Source organism: Hypanus sabinus, chromosome 1 (genome assembly GCF_030144855.1).
Source record: "Hypanus sabinus isolate sHypSab1 chromosome 1, sHypSab1.hap1, whole genome shotgun sequence".
NCBI classification, from domain to species: Eukaryota; Metazoa; Chordata; class Chondrichthyes; order Myliobatiformes; family Dasyatidae; genus Hypanus; species Hypanus sabinus.
Genome location: NC_082706.1, coordinates 114733463 through 114738671, shown reverse-complemented (window position 1 = coordinate 114738671; position 5209 = coordinate 114733463).

Below are 5209 nucleotides of genomic sequence, written 5' to 3'. Positions count from 1 at the left end.
TTTATCCTGTGTCTGATTTGATATCAATAGCTCGTCATCGACATCATCAGTTGCAACATCAGAGCTCTGTTCTGTCCTAGAAGTATCCATCAAAGTTTGCAAGTGCAGAACTTGGGCTGAAGAATTACTCTGAACAGGAGAGCACAGTTGCAGAGAAGGACCTGCTGCATTATCCCAATCTTGCATCTGTACATTAACATTACCCTCATCTAATGCTGGAGACGGTGCTGGAAACATCCCATATCCTTCAACTTCCCAGCTCATTCTCATGCTGATCAATGAGCATAGTACTGGAGCCACACCAACAGACTGCTGCCAGAGTTGTTTTCTCAGAAGACAATCAACATTTGCATGATGATTAAATGTTATCAGTCTTAACACAAGGGGATTAGTCAATGAATATAGGGGTGGGCTCTTAAAGGTTGCAGAAAGTTTGAGTAACTAATAGATTTAATGAGCTTCATATAATTTTGCCCCCCTTCAATCTTTTTTATACCAAACGAGGCAAACTTAATTGTGGCTTTGAATTAGTCCACTTCAGAATCCTTTACGATTTTCACCTGAATCTTGTTTTCCACATTTTAGAAGGGCTTCTTTGCCTTGATTTCTTTATCAAGGAAAGCAAGTTTCTTGGCATTGGCTTTTTTTCTTCAAACACAAAGATATCATGCTTCACTGGCAGTAACTAAAATGATGAACTTTTCTGTTCTTCCAATGAAAAAAAGTAAAAGTTTTGCTCAACTGTTTCTTCTTTGACTTTCCTCCCTCCAGGAGATGATCCCTTTAAATCCTGTCTTTGTTTAATGGTATTTGGAGGTGACTTCACTCCACTGAGCTCTTCCTTTGAGTCTGCTGATAATTCATTTCACTGATCAGTTTTATCTCTTCCACCATGTTCTTCAGCATCTTCCTTTCCTTCATGAGTTAAAGTCCCTTATTTGTTGGTACAGAGTTGATCTACTTATTCTTAATATTTTTTCTTCTTTGCTTCGTCATTATTTCTTCTGTTAAAATCTGTTCAAATCCAATGCCCCATTCCCAGAATTTAACTTCAGTTTACTTGCTAATGATTTTGACTATAAACTCCATCAAAGGCTACCTCGATGATATTTTTAATGAGAACTATTTTCTTCTGACTTGATTAGGCTTCTTTTGCCCCGCTTCATCTCCCTCCCCAACTCTGATGAGCGTTTTGGCTCCTACAGGCACTCTCAACATTAATTTGATTTTCTTCACCTCTCCTCCAATCCTTTTATCAGTTACTTTAACTAATATATTGTATAGCTCAGTGTATCATAGAATCCAGTCTCCCCCCCTCGTTCGCTACCACTTTCCACTACCCTCTCCCTCCTCTCTCCCTTCCTCTTTCCCCTCCTCCCACCCTCCATTTTCCCCTCCCTCCCTTTTTCCCCTCACCCCCTCTCCTCATCCTCCCTCACCTCTCTCAATGTACAGAGGATACAACAGTCTGAAAGCCATTCTTACCAGGCTCAAGAATAGTTTCTATCCGACTCCTTTCTATTCCCTCCAAACTCAGATTTCTGAATGATCCAGGAACCCATGAATACTACCTCACATTTTGTTCTCTCTGCACTACTTATATAAATATTCTTATTGCACTGTACTTCAGCCACTAAACAACAAATTTCATGTCATTGAAGTATGTTTGGTGGGGGGGGGGGGGTGTGAGATTTGGGTCGGTATGGTAGCATAGTGGTTAGCACAATGCTTTACAGTACCAGCAACCTGGGTTCAATTCCTGCGATTGTCTGTAAGGAGCTTGTACAGTACCTTCTCCCCATGACTGTGTGGGTTTCTTCCAGGTGCTATAGTTTCCTCCCACAGTTCAAAGACATATTGGTTGGAAGGTTAATTGATCATTGTAAATTGTTCCATGGTTAGGATAGGGTCGGTATGGTAGCATAGTGGTTAGCACAATGCTTTACAGTACCAGCAACCTGGGTTCAATTCCTGCGATTGTCTGTAAGGAGCTTGTACAGTACCTTCTCCCCATGACTGTGTGGGTTTCTTCCAGGTGCTATAGTTTCCTCCCACAGTTCAAAGACATATTGGTTGGAAGGTTAATTGATCATTGTAAATTGTTCCATGGTTAGGATAGGGTCGGTATGGTAGCATAGTGGTTAGCACAATGCTTTACAGTACCAGCAACCTGGGTTCAATTCCTGCGATTGTCTGTAAGGAGCTTGTACAGTACCTTCTCCCCATGACTGTGTGGGTTTCTTCCAGGTGCTATAGTTTCCTCCCACAGTTCAAAGACATATTGGTTGGAAGGTTAATTGATCATTGTAAATTGTTCCATGGTTAGGATAGGGTTAAATTGGGGGGTTGCTGGGCAGCGTGGCGTGAAGGGCTGGAATTCCGCACTGTATCTCAATAAATAAACAAACAAACAAACAGGTAAACCTGATTCTGATACCACTGATTTGGACTATTGAATGATTGCTTGGTATGGTAAGGTGGGCTTCTGACCTCTCAATCTCCCTTACTAATCTTACACCTTACTCTCCATCTGCACTCCACTTTCTCTGTAGCTGGTAAACTTTACTCTGCATCCTGTTATTGTTATACCTTGTACTACTTCAATGCAGTCTGTACAGATTGATCCTTATAAACAATCTTTTCACTGTACCTTGGTACATGTGACAATAATAAACCAATTCCAAATCCAATAATTCTATGTCCTTTCTGCTTCAGGAAATAGGTCTTTCCTCTTTAGGCCTCTCATAATTTTATGTACTGATTCAAATTTCCTTTCTTTTAACATAAACAACAGTAACCTTTCCCAGCATAATCTTTCTTGGATTCTTTTTGCACTAGATCCTCAGTGCTTTCCGATGAGTGGAATCCTGACTCTAGGGGGCACTCATTGGCAACAAGTAGGAGGTAAATTTCAGTGACTTTCACTTCAATCACTGCAAAAGAAACTCTCAAATCTTAAAATTTTATTCCAGAAGTACTTTTCTACTTTTTTAAAGCACTTCAGCAGGAACTTTATCCATTTCGGAACATTGATTATTTTTCAGATGGTGTAATGCCTTTTAAGAGACTCTTAGATAGCGGTACATGAAACTTAGAAAAATAAAGGGCTAGGCAGTAGAGAAATTCTAGGGAATTTCTAGAGTAGGTTACATGGTCGGCACAACATTGTGGTCCAAAAGGCCTGTAATGTACTGTAGATTTCTATATTCTACGTAAGGTTGGAAGCACAGAAGCCATTTTATGCATAGCTCACTCTCAAAAATGATATACAGTTTCTTTTTATAGGTTTGATGCAAGAATAAATGTTGTGTGTAGATACCAGAAGTCATATTAAATTTAATCGTAAGAAGTGGGGTCCTTCTCTGGTTGGTTGTTGGTGTCTAGTGGTGTTCCATAGGGATCAGTGTTGGGACCGCTCCTTTGCATGTTGTACTGTGTGTCCATCAATTTGATACTATTGATGGCTTGGCGGCCAAGTTTGCGGATGTTTTGAAGGTGGGTGAAGGGCAGGTAGTGTTGAGGAAGGTCCCAAAGTATTGTTGAGGATCCCTACCACCCATCCCACGATCTCGTTGACCTACCACCATCAGGAAGGAGGTACAGGAGCATCAGGACTAGAACTGCCTCATTGGGTAACAGCTTCTTCCCTCAGGCTGTGAGGCCAAGGTGTAGTCAGTAGGGCAGCAAGCTGACTACCATTTGAATATACTATGTTGAGTGTTTGTTGATTGCCTGTGCTGCATGCCAGATGCATCTTTGAATTATATTTATTAACATATTTGTGGTAATATTTTGTCTTATCTGCTATGTGTGATATTTATTTTGTGGGTGCACTGTGGTCCAGAGAAACTTTGTTTTGTTTGGTAGTATATATGTACAGTCAGATGGCAATGAACTTGAACAACACACACAAAATGCTGGAGGAACTCAGCAGGACAGGCAGCACCTATGGAAAAGAGTACAGTTGACGTTTCGGGCCGAGTCCATTTGGCAGGATTGGAGGAAGAAAGATGAGCTGTAGGTTTAAAAATGTGAGTGGGTTGGGGGGGGGGGGAGCGGGGAGAGAAACACAAAGTGATGGGTGAAGTAAAGAGCTGGGAAGTTGATTGGTGAAAGAGATACAGGGCTGGAGGAGGGGGAGTCTGATGGGAGAGGACAGAAGGCTATGGAAGGAAGAACAGGGGGGGATGAGCACCAGAGGGAGGCGATGGGCAGGCAAGGAGATAAGGTGAGAGAGGGAAAAGGGGATGGGGAATGGTGAAGGGGTGAGGGTGGGGAACTATCACCGGAACTTCAGGAAATCAATGTTCATGCCATCAGATTGGAGGCTAACCAAATGGAATATAAGGTGTTGCTCCTCCAACCTGAGTGTGACCTCATTGCGACAGTAGAGGAGGCCGTGAATTGACATATCGGAATGGGAATGGGAAGTAGAATTAGAATGGGTGGCCACTGGGAGTTCACACTTCGTCTGGTGGACAGAGTGTAGGTGCTCAGCGTAGCAGTCTCCCAATCTACGAAGAGTCTCACCAATATACAGGAGGCCTCACTGAGAGCACTAGATAGAGTATATGACCCCAAATTACTCACAAGTGAAGTGTCACCTCACTTGGAAGCACTGTTTGGGGCCCTGAATGGTAGTGAGGAGGAGGTATAGGGGCAGATGTAGTACTTGTTCCACTTGAAAAGGTAAGTGCCAGGAGGAGACCAGTGGGGAGGGACGAACAGACAGCAGAGTTGCATAGGGAGCGATCACTGCGGAAAGCAGTAAGTGGGGGGGGGGGCAAGATGCGCATGGTGGTAGGATCCCGTTGGAAATGGCAGAAGTTGTGGAGAATTATGTGATGAACACGGAGGCTGGTGGGGTAGTAGGTGAGGACAAGAGAGTAGAGTAGCAGGACGTTAGGATAAGAGCAAGCGTGTGAAATGGGAGAGTTGCAGTTGAGAACAGTGTTGATGCTGGAAAAAGGGAAGCTCCTTTTTTTTGAAAAAGGAAGACATCTCCTTCGTTCTAGAATGAAAAGCCTCATCCTGAGAGCAGATGCGGTGGAGAAAGAGGAATTGAGAGAAGGGGATGACATTTTTCACAAGTAACAGTGCGAGAAGACGTATAGTCCAGGTCGCTGCAACAGTCTGTGAGCTTATAATAGACATTAGTAGATAAGCTGTCTTCAGAGACATTAACAGTGAGATTGAGAAAGGGGAGGGA